Source organism: Canis lupus, chromosome 10 (genome assembly GCF_003254725.2).
Source record: "Canis lupus dingo isolate Sandy chromosome 10, ASM325472v2, whole genome shotgun sequence".
Classification (NCBI taxonomy): domain Eukaryota; kingdom Metazoa; phylum Chordata; class Mammalia; order Carnivora; family Canidae; genus Canis; species Canis lupus.
In genome coordinates this window covers 35,015,756-35,033,100 of record NC_064252.1, presented here as the reverse complement: position 1 = coordinate 35,033,100, position 17,345 = coordinate 35,015,756, and the positions used below count along the sequence as shown (strand labels likewise).

General features: G+C 40.7%; 1 long non-coding RNA gene across 1 annotated transcript; it reads right to left on the bottom strand.

Moving 5' to 3' along the window:
• Positions 1 to 5,773: 5,773 nt before the first annotated feature.
• On the bottom strand, positions 5,774 to 12,751 carry LOC125755930 (uncharacterized). The gene is made up of 3 exons (XR_007413517.1): positions 12,645 to 12,751; positions 11,473 to 11,699; positions 5,774 to 8,161 (listed from the first exon to the last, which is right to left on the bottom strand). It is a non-coding gene; the product is annotated as an uncharacterized LOC125755930 (long non-coding RNA).
• Positions 12,752 to 17,345: the final 4,594 nt, after the last annotated feature.

Below are 17,345 nucleotides of genomic sequence, written 5' to 3'. Positions count from 1 at the left end.
GGGGTTGGTGACAGCCCAACATGGTGATATGTTGATTATATTAAATCCCTTTCCAGCATGGAGGGGGAAGAAATTTGTTCTCAAGACAACAGAAAACTATTTCTAACTCTGTACTTGCTTTCCCTGACTGCAATGCTTCTGTTAGTCCCACTATTCATGGGCTCAAAGAATGCTCTTTTTACCATCATGGTATCTTGTAAAACTTTACTCTGACCAAGAGACTCTTATGCATCAAAAGAAGTAAGGCATTTCTCACGTGATAAATGAATTCCTGCTATGCATGCACAGCTGTATGACTTTGTGGCTCAGATAGCACCCAGTTCATGATGGGAAGTTGTGCTGCCTACTAACCTGGTGTCCTGTGGTCAAACTTTCAGTCTCTACGAGAGCTCAGTAGGAGACCAGCAGCTGTTTCTCAAAAGCAGAAATTAACAGTTTGTGAGTAGAATATGTTGCAGATTTGCTCTGAATGGTAGAACATGGGGATATTTTGGCTTTCCAGAGATTAATATCAACATATATTTGGTACTTAGTAAACCCTCAAAACTCTCGTTTTTTCTCTTTCCTTGATGCTCAGTCACTCTGAAAAATGACTTTGGGTCCCTTTGGGGATGGCTTGGAGGCAGACTTATATTATTGTATCTCTGATAGTTCTGAAGTTTCCTTCTTGAGGAGACTTGTCTTCTCTTCATCAAGGGATTGGAGCTCCTGTGAGCTGGCAAGGGTCTGGGAATTGAAAGAGAAGTAAGTTCCTTTTATGGTTACTTGAATTATATTTCTGCTGACCTAGAATTTTTCTGCTTATGTAATGTAATGTTTTAGTAGGGTGCCCATGCTTCTTTTCAAAGAAAAGATCCCAGCAGTTCAAATTTAAAACCGTCTTCTTTCCTTTTGCACATTATAGTTAATTGTACCCAACTTGTCTGCTGGTTAAGCACTCTCAGTTGGACTCATTGCCCTAGGGCCCCATCATTCCCACTGAACCAGAAAGCCCATTTCACTGGAAATTTTCCCACTGTCATTCTCACAGGGCTGTTCAAGGCTTCTGGTCTTCTCCTTACCAGAGCATTTCTCAAAGCCTTAACCAGACTCTGGTCAGTCTCTGGGTCCTCTTGGGAGACATAGTCAGGTGGTGGGTAAGTGAGTTGCACAAAATAATTTCCTTTCAGCTTTCTCATATTTCTAAGTCTTTGACATTATTCCGGGGAAGTTTGAGCCCCTCCACTTTGTTAAATAGAGACTGCTATTGGGCTGACAGTCAACCAACAGTTAACCAACTAATCAAACTGGTAGAGCTAATTCCAGCTTCCAAACTAGTACACGAAGCCCAGAACATTGGATAATAGTACCCACTTTAATAAATGTAGTCCAGTCCCATATATTGTCCATCTCATATTCTTTTGGATATAAACTTAGCAAAATCTTGCTGTTGTTTTGCTGTATAAGATATGTCTAGGAATATACCAAGGATGCATGGCTCTTAATCTAACTATAGGTTTGAAGAGAATGAGCAGAGTGATGGCAAATCTTCAGAACAGACTTTTCCTTGAAAGCCTATTATGTCAGATGAGTGGTCTCAAATGGCATAGAAGGAGGTGTTTGTACAGGTAAGAAAGGCTTAGTGGATTTTGGGGTGCAAGATTCTTAGACTTTTGCAAACCTGTCCAAATTTCTTCACCTCAGTTTCAAGGTCCCACATGCCATACTAACATAACCTAACCTTAATATAAGTCTTGACATCACTGAAAGTTGCACTTGTCTTTTAATTCAGAAGCCTGTACAACAAGATTTTGATCTAGTGTTTAGCGTGTGATATAAAAATAGAAAGTTCTATTAGCACCATCATGGAAATTCTCCATTTCTTTGACAATGTTCTGACTTGAGCCAAGAGTTTAAAGCCCTGAGCTTAGCACTTTCTTCTATATAAGCTCTCCAGTGCCACATGAAGAAGTCAGTCCTTCATTATTAACACAACCATTGTTACTACCAAAACTATCAAGTATAGTAGCTCCTTTATGTCTCAAAGTCTTATTCTCCAATGGCCTTTTACCTCAAGTCAGCATGGATTATAATATACGTCGTTGTGATATCAAAGAATTGGTAAAGCTTATAGCTGCTTTCAAGATCAAATAGGCAAGCATTCTCAGAATCCCTGAATCTCTAAATTTCTGGGACCACTTCTGGGATCAGTCAGGAGTAGTCCGGGTAGGGAATGCACCCCTACCACAGTGTTCTATCACACACTGCCCAGTGGCCATGAACCATAATTCTCTACTCCACTGCTGCTTCCAGTTGTAGTTCTTTGGAACTAAGGAGGACATCATATCAGCAGCTTACAAATGACTGGCAATGAATGGCTCTACCTAGAAAAAAGAATTGCTCCAATCAAGTCTCTCATTTGAAAAGGAAAATGGATAAGATTCGGAAGCTCTTCAGGTTTGGGAAAGTTGAAGGCCATAGATACACTGATGAAGAAGCAAAAATGACTCCTTCAGAGGAAGAGAAGAATGGAGGAAGAATAGAGCAAATGAGGAGAAGCAGACTAGGGAGACTGTAAGGAGAGAGTGAAAAGGGCCTTCACTGGGTGTCAGCACCTATCCTTTAGGCTTTTCTTGGGTGTCAGCACATGTAATGTTCTGCTTATTTTCCCACATTGGTTCCTCAAGAGGCCCCTATATCTTTATTTTTAAATAAACGAGGAAAAGAAAATCCAGCAAAACAAAACCCTCTTTTTCACTTAAACTGTTTACATGGTCTTTCTTCCTTAAAACCAAAATATCCTAGCCCGAGGAAGAAAAAAACGTCTCTAATACATCATTGCATTAAATGAGGTAATTTGAGTGAAAGCCTGGATATACTGGAAAAAAAACCCAACAATTTTGTTTTCAGAATCAGCTTGGAGTTCCAATTCTGGGCCTACCATTTATTATTTGCATGACCTTGGGTCGCCTGACTTCCTTGGTACCTCAGTTTTCTCAACTGTAAAATGAAGATATTTCCATTTGGAATGCTCTTCCAGACCTACCGATTTCCATTTGTGAATACATTCTTCAAAGTCAGGTTCTAGTGAAATCTCCACAAGCCCTTCCTAAGTCCCTAAGGGGAGTCATCTTCCTTCTATGCCTCAGTAGAGTGATCCTATTCTGCTTAATATACTTTCTTTATATACCTACTTCATCTCTGCTACCATGCCATGAGCATCCTGTAGGTATAGGCCATGTGCTTTCACCCTCTATTCCTCATAGGACACAGTAGAGAGGAGGTGCAGAACAAATGTTTCTGGAGTGAGAGAAGTATCTACTGTCCGTTAGAACCACTTTCTCTCTTTCTTTTATTTTTCAACCCCTTTTCTTAAAAATAAAATTCCAAAGCAAGCCCAGCTTCAATTGCTCAGGTCCTTATCATTATACAGTCATTTCTGAAATATATTTCATATGATAACTAGATAGCAATTATAGAATTAACTAGTCCTTTTCCACTAATTAATATCATGTGAGTATTCTGGGTTTTCTTCGCTTGGATTTTAATGAATGCAGGTACTACCTCAAGGGAATGGAAAAACATAAAAAATTATCTACTATGATTCTGTTAGGATAATGGAAAGAATTTAGAAATGTAGAAAAATTGTAGGAAAAATCAAGATCTCCAGTGAAGAACAAAAAAGACAGATGGTAAAAGTTAATTATAGAATGGGGATGATCTTACAACCAATCATTTCAACACTGGGGACAAGAAAATCCATGATATGATTTGAAAGATGAGGTCATTTCAGGTAACTTAGAAACAATCTCTGGATACTCTGCTTTCATGAATAGTACAAACCTAGACATTACCTAACTGCTAAATGGTTAACGATTATCCTCTGTGGGTACACACAGACATCCCTGCATTTTAACATGCCAAACAGCTGCTAGTTAAGCAGACACTCCCAACCATGTTCTTTCTCTATATTGCCATAGAAAGAAAATCCAAGAAGTGTGCAGAGTGAAGTTCAACTTGAGATAAATATTTAAATTGGTTATAAATTCTTGGTCAGTATGTTTAGCTATTAGTAATTAAGAATGGTGTCATTATTGAGGGAGAGGAAGAGTATGTTCTTATAAAAGGGAACGTAAGTTAACTGAAATCTCCAAAGGCATAAATTAGCTGAGTTTGTCATTAGTTACCTAATGTGGAACATTTACCTCAACTTCACAACTCTGAAAATAGCACAGATTGAAATTGATGGTATATAAGCTAATTCTCACTTTTTCTCCCTGAATAAAATAATTTCATTTCTAACAAATATAAATCAGAATCACAACATTCTCTCCTCGTTTAAATAGACTACCATGATATCTCTAGTGATGAGATCCTTTTAGAACAATGTTGAGTTGTAATGAAAGAATCTTTTTATTTTTTAATTTATTTTATTTTTTAAAAAAGATTTTATTTATCTATTCATGAGAGACACACACACAGAGAGAGGCAGAGACGTGGGACTCATTCCCAGGTCTCCAGGATCACACCCTGGGCTGAAAGCAGCAGTAAACCACTGAGCCACCCGGCTGCCCAAAAGAATCTTTTAAAAACTATTCAGAGACTGACAGATGACATCAGTGATATCCCAGGAAGAAAACTAGCACCCCAGTGGCCTGGGCTCCATTTCAATAGTGAATGCTGGTGACTATTAGAGCCCTGTCTTCTGATGAGGAATGTTCTAATTTATCCTTAGATGGCTGTGAGTGTGGTCTGGGACTTGCTGCTGGGTAGACAGTGGCAGTAATGCGTGGGACATAGCCACTTCAGCAGGGACTGAGTACAAAGATTTTGTCTGGCAGACAAAGTGTGAAAGCCCAGGGCTGAGGGTTAGGCTACAGATGAGGTGGAGGAGAGGGCCCAGGAAACCTGGATATAGGGTCTGTCTGCAGTGGCCCAGTTCTTGAAGCCTAGGAAGAGAACAAAAAGGTAGTATGAGTGGGGACTGATATTCTTGGTGGATTAGGTGGACGAGGCTCTTGAGGCCAAGGGCCAAACCACAGCCCAGTGGCTGTGAGAATTGAGGCACAAGGTGGGGCTGAGTCTCAGGCACAAGTGGACGTCCAGATGGCTAAACTGGAACACAAGATGGGGGCACAGAATAAGCAGCAGGAGCTTAGCTCTTGTCTCAAGTCAGGATTAGCATAGGGAAATTGAAGTCCAGAAGAGCAGAGCCTACAGGGAGGGATCGAGCAGTCACCATAGCCAGGAGGCAGTGGGGGGAACCAGAGGATGAGCAGTCAGCTGGCCAGGCTGCCCAGTGTTGTCCCAGGCACGCTAACACAGGCTGTTGAGAGCCTGAGGAGCAGAGTGCTGGTTCTGGTTCTGCCACCAAATGATCTTAGACAAATCTCTCAGAACCTCATTTTACTCTTTTGAAAAACAGTGGTAATAACACTGGTTCTCCTCACAGTCTGGGTTGACATCTTGTTCTCCTTCCCTGGCTCCTTGTTATCTACCTTGGCCTTTGGATTTAGAGAAGATATTAGCCTCGTGTCTGTCTTCAGCTCTCTTTCATTTTTATTCTCTCCCTATAACTACATCTTTAACTTTGGCCTCTTCTTGGACCTCAGTATACTAGTAAGGATTCATTAGGTTGGTTAGGGCTGGTTTATCTGCTGTAGTAAATATATGATAAATAGGTAATGGCTGAAACATGATAGAAATGTATTTCTTGCTCAAGGAAACACCCATGCCCATGCTAAGGGAGCAGAAGGGCTCCATTCCATGGAGTCATTCAGTGACCCACATTGATGGAAGCTCTGCCACCTTCAACATGTAGCTTCATGGCTGTCCTCGAAGGGGATGCCAATATTGGAAGGAGAAGGGGCATGAGGGAGTGGGAAGAAGCTTATCAGGGCTAGGAATGAAAGTGACACATACTTTTGTTTATATTCCACTGTCTAGAACTCACTCACATTGCTACACTTAACTGCAGGGAAAGCTAGGAAATGTAGTCAGGTCATGAGCCCAGGAAGTAGGGACATAGGGTTTATTGAACAGCTGTAAGTTATTGCCACATTCATCCTTAATTTCCAAGTATCTTCAGGATATATCCCTTGGATGCCCCATAGGAACCTCAAACTAAACCTATTCAAAGTTCAAACTCACTAACATCCCTAATGAAACTTGCTCCTTCTACTATGTTCCTTCCTCTGTATTATCACCCACTTAGAAACCTACCTACAAATTTCTGAGTAAGCTTCTCCTTCTTCAAGTAAGGCTTGATGGTAGCCATGGAAATGCACTGCTCCTATTTTCTGCTTCAGGGAACATGATTGACTAAAGATCCCAGCTGCTGAAGACCCCTTCTGGGGCCATGTCTGTGTTTGTACTGAGCCCACACTGCCTATGGGCCACTCTACCTGTGACTGAGCATGCACGGCCCATTCCTGCAAGTTGTGGGGCTCTCTAGAGGGCAGCTTTGGCTCAAGGACTTCCCATCAGTACTGCACAAACTTTCTTAGATCTCTACTGAATCTAAGACTCTCCTCCCCAGCCCTCCTTCTTTTCTCTTCTTCACTGAGATAGGATCTGTTCTATGGTCTAAAGTTTCACCCCACCTTTAGTTTTCACACATGTCTCCCCCAGTGAATCTCTTGCAGATAAGTTTAATGCAATGTTGGCATCTACTTTTCAGAGGACTTGAACTAAAGTAGTTTTCAAAACTGTGCTTTTTCACATTCCACTGCCTAGTTCAGTTGTGTCCTCTCTCTCGTACCAATGGAAAAGCTCCTGATGGTTCCCTGCTTCCTGTCTCATTCTCTTCAAGCAACGCATCTACAGTGCCACAGCATTCCATTTCCAAAATATAAATATTAACCAATTACTCCTTTGATAAGTGCTTTCAATTGTTCCCATCTGCCACTTATGAATCCACCTAAATTTCTTAGAACATGGTTCAAAATCCTTCACAATCTCTCCTCTGTCTCACCTCCTCCCACTGTCCTTTCTGTACAGGGAACATTTGCCTTTCCCTATTGTTCTCCCTTTATGTGGCCTCCTCCCTTTACCTGAAATGGCTTCCATTCATTTCTCATTCTATCAAAGTTTTATTCATTCATTAGAATCCAGCTCAAAAGTCTTCCTAATCCTCAAAGACCTACTGTTTCCCTCTTTTTGGTTCTCAACAGCACTTTGCACATAATCCCTCACCCTGCTTATTTATTTAAGTGTATTTCAACCTCCTCCACTAGCTGGAGATCCTTGACGGCAAGGATGGTGATTCATTCATTCAGCAAACAGTTATTTTAGCGCCTACTGTGCTTTAGTTCCTGTCCTGGGTGTTGGGGATAAATCAGCAAAACAGATTTAAGAAATCCTTCCTATGGAGCTTCATTCTAGAGTATAACAGTGTTGAGTGGTGCTCTTGTATATAGCAAGTGCCTCATTGTTTGTTAAATACTGAAAAGGAGATCATTTAAAATACTCTACTGACCTAATGTGTAGCTAATGGCAATGCTGAAACTCACACCTATTTAAGGAGAGAAAAGTGAAATTGTGGCTCAGAATGTCTGCAGAACTTATAGAAGTACTACACAGACAGAAGAGAAATCAGCCACAAATTTAGGCCAGGAACACCTGAGGCAAAAGGTAAAAAGGCTGACAGAACATCCAAATTAAGGAACAGCTTTTGCGTTAAAGCTAACAAGAATCCACATCAGCAAAGAGACCAGGCATATCTAGGAGTCATTTCCAAAATTAGCTCCTCTTTCAATTGGCTTTGTGGAAGATGCTCCTGTGACACTGAGATGCCTCCCATATATCACTGGGCAGTCACAGTCATCACCTCAAATGTATTAACTCTGAGATCTGGGAGGCATATAGGTGATGAAGACCCTTCATCTTCTGTGTGGACACAAAGTGAGAAAGTGGCTTTTTTGCAGACCAGACCATTCTGTTCTGTTGCTGGGCAGTCCTCATTACATTTATTCCTCTTCTAATACATCTTGGTTTTTGTCCATCCTTCCACTGGGTAAAATGTCTGCTTGTGGGATCCCTGGGTGGTGCAGCGGTTTGGCGCCTGCCTTTGGCCCAAGGCGTGATCCTGGAGTCCCGGGATCGAATCCCACGTCGGGCTCCCGGTGCATGGAGCCTGCTTCTCCCTCTGCCTGTGTCTCTGCCTCTCTCTCTCTCTGTGTGACTATCATAAATAAATAAAAATTAAAAAAAAATGTCTGCTTGTAACAAAATGGCATTATATTTCTCAGAAATGATGAATGCATTATAGAATTCCAAGCAATAGTACAAAACATTTTAAATCACCCCAAATCCCAAAACCCAGAAAGAACTATCAAGACTATTGAGTCAACATTCTTACAGAAATCTCTTAATACCTAAACATAGATAAAAATAAGTATACCAAAATGAGATACTACAATCTTATTTTTAATTTTAATTTTATTTGAAAGCATTGTTTTGAAGTATAGCATACATACAGAAAAGGGAACAAATTAAAATAATAAATGCAACGAGTTATCACAAAATGATATGTTTGTGTTACCTCCACTTATGTTAAAATATAGAACCTCATCAGCATCCTAAAAGTTCCACTCCTGTCTCCCTGCTAACAGTCCTTCAAATCACACTGTTCTCTCCTTCCCCAGAGTACTCCTATCCTGACTTCTTACACTATAGATTAGTTTTGCCCTTTCTTTTTAACTTTTTTAATAAAAGGAATCATACATTAAGTATTATTTTGTGTCTGGCTTCTTTGGCTCAAAATTATATTTGTGAGCATCATGAACATCATTGCATATATTTATAATTTATCTTCATTCCTGTATAGTATTCCTTTCCATTCCAAAATTGTGTATGCATCAATGGTTGATGGACAGTTGGTTTATTTCAGTTTGGGATTATTATAAATACTAGTAAGATATTTTTGTCATTATTTTAGCAAGCATGTGTGTACATTTGTTAGGTATTCCCCAGGAATAGAATATTTGTTTCACGAAGCATGCATATGCCCAACTTAATCAGAAAAAGCCAAAAGTTTTGCAAGGTACTTGTATCAGTTTACCCTTATGAACAATGTCTGAGAATTCCAGTGATCTCTAACCTTGTCTACAATTGACATTGCAAAGGTTTTTTTATTTCCTTTCTTTCTTCATTGTAGTTCTCCTGGAGTAATGTTACTACATTTCTCAGTTGGTTTTAATTTGCATTTCTCTGAATACTAATAAGGTTGTACACCTTCCCATGTATTTTATTGTCCATTTGGCATATCTGTTTTGTAAAGTGCCTGTTTCAGTCTTTTGCCCATTTTTTAAAAATTGGGTGGTCTGTCTTTTTCTCATTAATTTGTTGGGATTATGTTGCAAATACCTCCTCATGTCCTGTGTGAAGAAATAACTTTCACTCTTACTACTACCTTGTTGGCAGCTCTTCATTGTGTTAGTTTTTACAGTTAATGCATACATCCTATTCTAAACAATAAGCATCGAATGTAAGTGTACTTGAATTTAGCAGAAAAAAAATGAAGTAAAATTGAAGGAATTACTGAATTTCAGATAAATGTTTTCTCACTTTAAAAAGAATACTAGTTTCTAAAATAAACCCACTAAAATTAAGGAAAGGGTTTATTAAAAGCATTTTTAAGAAAGCATTTCTTTTAAATGTAGTATCTGTGAACTCCTTGTTATGAATATTATGAAATTAATATTTGTAGATTTCCTCTTCCCTTCTCTCTCCTATCCTCCAGAGTTTGCCAGCCTTATACTGTTGAGATTTACATTTTATTCTGAAACCACCATTTCTACCACAGCATAATCTTAACCCTGTTTATATGGGGGTCATCTTTCTTTAACAGTCTTTTTATAATGCCTTCTCTCTCCCTTAATTTTTACTTTTAATTTATCTCTTGGTAGCCTGGACTTCATTTTCAACTACATTTATAAAGGCCCTCAAGTGCTTATTTCCTCTGATACTGAAGAGCATCTGTAACCTTCCGAACTCAAAAGGAAAACTTGGCAAAGTGGAAAGTGGTCAGGTGGGCCCCTCGATAAGATCATCCATATACCTCTCACAGCACTCTGCTCTGTAAGTCCAGGGAATGTGAACTAAATTTCCACTCTGTGTTCTTCCTTGGTGCACTGAGAATACTAGGTTCCCAAGTTCCTATACCAATTGGCAGAAGCCAGATTCTAAGTGGAGCAAGAAGCCACAGCAATCTAAGTGGCTCTGTTAATCCCTGCCCCCTTGCTTGCTGTGTCTTTCTTTCTCTAGGGTGGGATCTGCTTGAAAGTGTGCATTGAGACAACCCCAGGTGGATTTCTGGTCTTATAACATGCTCAGTGATCTGTGAGGCCTCTACAGATCAGTTGTTAATGTTTCACCGTGAAGTGAACTGTTTGGTTCCTATGGGAACACAGGCACATGTGCGGATTAGTGAGATTACAATGGCCATTGAGGAAGACTGAATCTATTTATCCAAGTTGTCCATGCATTTATTCTTCCCACAAACATTTATATACAAGGAAGTCCCTCCAGTGTAACATCCACCACAATCTTGCTTTGTGTGTGAGGAACTCAAGAGATGTCTTTTACAACAAACTGGAGGGACCAGTGCCAGCTAATATGATGTCACTCTGCCTGGCCCTTGTCCTCCTGACCTTGCACTCTGTGCTTCTCTACTTCCACTCACATGACCCTGGAAAGCACAGGTAACAATGGGGCCAGACTCTTCCTCAGCGTCTTCATAACCCCTTTATAGGGCAGCCTTTGCCAGCACCATCCTCCACCATCATACTGGACGTGTTCCCACCCGCCCTTCCTTTCCACTGACTAAATAACTTTGCTGAATGCAGTTTAACTGTTGCTCTTAAAGGGAAGCAGCAGACATGTGCAGACACATTGAACACACCCAGAGTCTTGGCCACGCAATATTATCAAGTAAATTTTCTATCTATTCAGCATTGTCAGGTAGAAAACACTGGTTTTGCCCTAAGCATCGGGATTACCTTTGTCAGAGCAGAAGCCATAGAGCTGACAGGATATAACAAGCTCAGGAAATTCCAGCTGAAGGAGGGGTTGTAAGCCCAACCATGCAAAGAATAGGAAGCATTTTTTTTTTTTTGACCCCAGTATACGGAGGCAAGCAAGATATTATAACACAAGTACTTTGCAAACTCTGAGTTTGGAAGGCAAGATAGCACAGTGTGTTCATTCACACAGTAGTGGAATTCTTCCCTGAGCAATGGGCACATCCACAGTCAGAGGCTGATCACAGTTTTGGGATTTGGGGGTGGGATGGGGATCTGCGGATACATGTGGAGAGAGACAGTAGTGGGCTTTTCTTTGGCGTCTGAATCTATATATCTATTTACCTGTCCATCATCTACCTACCTATCTTTAGACACCATGACACTCTTGAAGGTGGACAGGATTATACATGCTGTGAGATTTAAATTTGAGTAAAAATAATAGTAGTCATTTCAGAAGCTGGGATATTACCTCAGGTTTCCATCTCTGTTCAACTCCTTACTACATGAGACACCACTGCTTTGTGACAAGTTCTCCATTTTCTGAGGTTTGATACCCCAATTTGCAGGTGGCCCTTTGCTCCTGCTGCTTCTCCTCAGCACCTCCTCATCTTCTCCTCCTTCAGCTCTCTTGGGAGCCCCCTCCTCTGGACTCCCCTTCCCCTGACTCTCCAAGCCAATCAGAAGCTTCTCCCCTACCTGTGATAAAGGACAGCTCCATCTGGGCCAGTCTCCCCCCACCCCTTAAGATCTGTTTAGGACTGACTCAGGTCCCCTTGCCCAGCTTGTCAGACTGGAAGTGTGTGTCCTGTCCAAAATTCTCTGAATTTGCGTTCTCAAAGTTACAACTGTGCTAATTTCCAGCCTTGGCCAAACTGTTCTTTTCTCTGTATGTTGCAGCTATTTTGGTACCTCTGCCCTGATGTCAATTCAATATGAGTTGAGGCCTTTGCTCTTTGATCATTCCCTTCACAGTAACAGTGAACTGAATTCTGTTATGAGCAGCAGAATGTTTATTGAAGGTTTATGGGTCACGGGAAGTGCCTTTAAAAGCAAAGCACTTGGGACACCTGGGTGGTTCAGTGGTTGAGCATCTGCCTTAGGCCCAGGTCGTGATCCTGGGGTTCTGGGATTGAGTCTCACATTGGGCCCCCTGTGGGGAGCCTGCTTCTCCCTCTGCCTATGTCTCTGCCTCTCTTTCTCTGTGTCTCTCATGAATAAATAATCTTTTAAAAAATAAATAAAAATAAAAGCAAAGCACTTAAAATCAACATCACTTTTTAAACTAGTCCTCCAGCTAGGATTTCTCTAAGCTGGGGTAACTTCCTGCCTTTCTTGTACACCCTTTTCAGAAACTGACCCCTAACTCCACTGTCTGACAACCTTCATGCCCTCATGTGCCAAATCCTGACCCAAGTTTATCAGGTTACTTTTCCAATAAAACCAGTTCCCTCCTAGTGAAGAACTCTGGTGTCAACTGTTTAGATAATGCAGTGTTTCTATTTCCTAAAATAGCAACCACCACACTGTAGTATAATCATCTTATTTTTGTACCTCCCACTGAAACCAGTCTGAACAACTCACTGAAGGCAGAAACCTCCTCTTTTGATCTATATATCCCCAGTCCCTAGCAAGCGTACTGACTCATGAGCGCTCAGTAAATCCAGTTGTTCCAAGAGTGAGCCTCTGATCTGAAAGGAGGGAAGCAGACCTCTCAGGCACCATGCCTTTGGTGGTTCTACTTAGAAGGAGCATGAAGGTCACACCAGGTAGCCTGTTGCTAGGTGATGATGGGGCTCTGTGGAGGGATGTGCAATGTTGCTTAGCAACATTTCCTCACTCTCCTGTCACATACAATGTCCAGAAATAAATTATTCTTTTGGCCAGACTAGGTCTTTTGACCTATCTCACTTAGAAATAGGTAAGATTTTTCCCTTTGTCTAAACATAGACAAGGAAATCCGTAACTTTTTCAAGGATCACAAAGGCAAAAAAATCTGAAATATCACACTCAAGCATCTACTTCATCAGAAGGTTAATGAGGAGAGCCTGAGTGCCAGTCAGTTAAGCGTCTCTTTTCAGCTCTGGTCACGATCCCAGCATCCTGGGATCTAGCCCCACATCTGGCTCCCTGCTCAGCGGGGAATCTGCTTCTCCCTCTCCCTCTGCTGCTCTCCCTGCTCACACTCTCTCTCTCTCTCTCTCAAATAAAGAAAATCTTTAGAAAAAAAAGATTAACTGAGTCAGAGGGACATTGGGAGGATTTCCAAGAAACCACAGCCTATCTTCTGTTCCCTGAAAAGAAAAATTCAGTTAGCTGCGGCCAGTAATGCTGTTGGCCTGGAGCGCAACCAAGACTCTCCTGCAGGCTCAGACATAGAACTCCACTCACTTGGCATGGCCTGAACCAGAGTCAGCTGGTTTCCAAGGACAGAAATGCTTTCTGGATATAGTTGATGCTTCCCTGACTTGCTTAGTTTAGGAAAAAGAACATTCAGATTTATTATCCATCTGAAATGTAGAAAACCTTCGTATTAACTAAAGTTCCTTGAAACATTTGCATTGAAAATGTTGCACATGAGTCAAATAACCATAAATAATGAACCAGATTTCCCTCTGTGCCAGATAATACACAGCATACACTTTGTGACCGTTTTTCCTTCTCTTGCTTTCCTACTACCTTCCACCAAAGCTGATAGGATGTGGGAATCTGGATTCAGTCTGTGGAACAGGGCTGGAAGAGGGCTCCTATTAAGTCTCTGTGGGTGCAGGGAAGACCCACTGCCTTGTAGCTGTGGAGCTGGCAACTTGCCAAGAATGGAGATCTCCAGGTTGGACCAGGCACAGTGGGGGCACAATCAATCAAACAACCCAGAATCGTCCAGAATCATTCAATCATTCAGTATTCAATACATTTTTTTTTAAGAGACTGTCCTGTGCTGATATAATAGCTCTAAAGGCAGAGAGATACTCCCTACACTCAGAGCTCTGTCTGTCTGGGAACTAGGCAGGTGAGAGGCCTCGGGCTTGGCCTCACAGTGCTCCCCAGTAGTCATGTTCTCTAAAGTCACAGTGAAGACTATATTAGCAAATACTGAATCATTGCCCTTAAAGATTTTTGAGGGGTAGATCCCATGAGCACAGTGCTATTATCAAGTGATCAATACATAATTCTGTTTTATGCACATTTCTGTTTAAAGATACCTTATTTATTAATATATAAATATTAACGTTGAACTCTTGTTAACAGCACTCAAAATCAGACCTGAGCAAAGCTCCTCAAATGTGTATTTTCTCCCTATGGCATATCACAGCCTTCCCATGCTTAGGAACACCAGCCAGTATTCAACATAATGCTTGGGGGCATTTCAACAGCAAAATAACTTGTAAAAAGCACAAAATGTAAAAATTCTGGCACTAAATAGACCCCAAAAAAAGATGCATGACGAGCAGAATCAAGCAGCAGAGCCTCACTTGCTTGGCCTCAGCTGGGAACCTACCAGATTTTTCTGGTTTGTCAGATTTTGAAATTTTTCTCCACCTTATACAAGTCCACAATGACCACAAAAGCATTGTAAGTGTTAGTTTGGGTTACAAATACTATTAGAAAGTAGGTGAATTAAAAAATACAGGATCTGTATAATGAGGATCAACTATATAAATGTATATATGTACTGGCGTTATTTGTATCTATTGAAGTTAAACATATATATACATGTACATATATATATATGTATATGCATACACATGACACACATATGCATGTGCATATGCATGTATGCATTTATTTATTTTCTAATTTTTTTAATTGGAGTTCAATTTGCCAACATTAGCATAACACCCAGTGCTCATCCCAAGTGCCCCCCTCAATGCCCATCACCCCAGTCACCCCAACCCCCTGCCCACCTTCCTTTCCACTACCCCTTGTTCATTTCCCAGAGTTAGGTGTCTCTCATGTTTTGTCACCCTCACTGATATTTTCACTCATTTTCTCTCCTTTCCCCTTAATTCCCTTTCACCAATTCTTATATTCCCCAAATGAATAAGACCATATAATGTTTGTCCTTCTCTGATTGACTTATTTCACTCAGCATAATACCCTCCAATTCCATCCACATTGAAGCAAATGGTGGTATTTGTCGTTTCTAATGGCTGAGTAATATTCCATTGTATACATAGACCACATCTTCTTTATCCATTCATCTTTCAATGGACACCGAGGCTCCTTCCACAGTTTGGCTACTGTGGACATGGCTGCTATAAACATTGGGGTGCAGGTGTTCCGGTGTTTCGCTGCATTCATATCTTTGGGGTAAATCCCCAGCAGTGCAATTGCTGGGTCATAGGGTAGCTCTATTTTTAACTTCTTGAGGAACCTCCACACAGCTTTCCAGAGTGGCTGCACCAGTTCACATTCCCACCAACAGTCCATGAGAGTTCCCCTTTCTCCACATATTCTCCAACTTTTGTTGTTTCCTGCCTTGTTAATTTTCCCCATTCTCACTGGTGTGAGGTGGTATCTCATTGTGGTTTTGATTTGTATTTCCCTGATGGCAAGTGATGCAGAACATTTTCTCATGTGCTTGTTGGCCATGTCTATGTCTTCCTCTGTGAGATTTCTGTTCCTGTCTTTTGCCCATTTCATGATTGGATTGTCTGTTTCTTTGCTGTTGACTTTAATAAGTTCTTTATAGATCTTGGAAACTAGCCCTTTATCTGGTATGTCATTTGCAAATATCTTCTCCCATTCTGTAGGTTGTCTTTTAGTTTTGTTGACTGTATCCTTTGCTGTGCAGAAGCTTCTTATCTTGATGAAGTCCCAATAATTCATTTTTGCTTTTGTTTCTTTTGCCTTCATAGATGTATATTGCAAGAAGTTGCTGTGGCCAGTTCAAAAAAGGTGTTGCCTGTGTTCTTCTCTAGGATTTTGTTGGAATCTTGTCTCACATTCAGATCTTTCATCCATTTTGAGTTTATCTTTGTGTATGGTGTAAGAGAGTGGTCTAGTTTCATTCTTCTGCATGTGGATGTCCAATTTTCCCAGCACCATTTCTTGAAGAGACTGTCTTTCTTCCAATGGATAGTCTTTCCTGCTTTGTCGAATATTAGTTGACGATAAAGTTGAGGGTCCACTTCTGGATTCTCTATTCTGTTCCATTGATCTATGTGTCTGTTTTTGTGCCAGTACCAGACTGTCTTGATGACCACAGCTTTGTAGTACAACCTGAAATCTGGCATTGTGATGCACCCAGCATTGGTTTTCTTTTTCAATATTCCCCTGGCTTTTCTGATTCCACACAAATCATCTCATGATGATTTGTTCCAACTCACTGAAGAAAGTCCATGATATTTTGATAGGGAGTACATTAAATGTGTAAATCGCCCTGGGTAACATTAAATTTTCACAATATTAATTCTTCCAATCCATGAGCATGGAATATTTTTCCATCTCTTTGTGCCTTCCTCAATTTCTTTCAGAAGTGTTCTGTAGTTTTTAGGGTATAGATCCTTTACCTCTTTGGTTAGTTTTATTCCTAGGTATCTTATGCTTTTAGGTGCCATTGTAAATGGGATTGACTCCTTAATTTCTCTTTCTTCAGTCTCATTGTTAGTATAGAGAAATGCCATTGATTTCTGGGCATTGATTTTTGTATCCTGCCACACTACTGAATTGCTGTATGAGTTCTAGCAATCTTGGAGTGGAGTCCTATGTACACTATCATGTCATTGTGAAGAGGGAGAATTTGACTTCTTCTTTGCCAATGTGAATGCCTTTTATTTCTTTTTGTTGCCTGATTGCTGAGGCTAGGACTTCTAGTACTATGCTGAATAGCAGTGGTGAGAGTGGACATCCCTGTCGTGTTCCTGATCTTAGGGGAAAGGCTCCCAGTGTTTCCCCATTGAGAATGATTTTGCTGTGGGCTTTTCATAGATGGCTTTTAAGATGCTGAGGGATGTTCCCTCTATCCCTACACTCTGAAGAGTTTTGATCAGGAATGGATGCTGTGTTTTGTCAAATGCTTTCTCCGCATCTATTGAGAGGATCATATGGTTCTTGTTTTTTCTCTTGTTGATATGATCTATCACATTGATTGCTTTATGAGTGTTGAACCAGCCTTGCATCCCAGGGATAAATCCCACTTGGTCATGGTGAATAATCTTCTTAATGTACTGTTGGGTCCTATTGACTAGTATCTTGTTGAGAATTTTTGCATCCATGTTCATTAGGGATATTGGTCTATAATTCGCCTTTTTGGTGGGGTTTCTGTCTGGTTTTGGACTTAAGTGAGATCCACTTTTTAAACAAGAGAGACTTGAATATGTAAAACTCAATAAGAAGAATTCA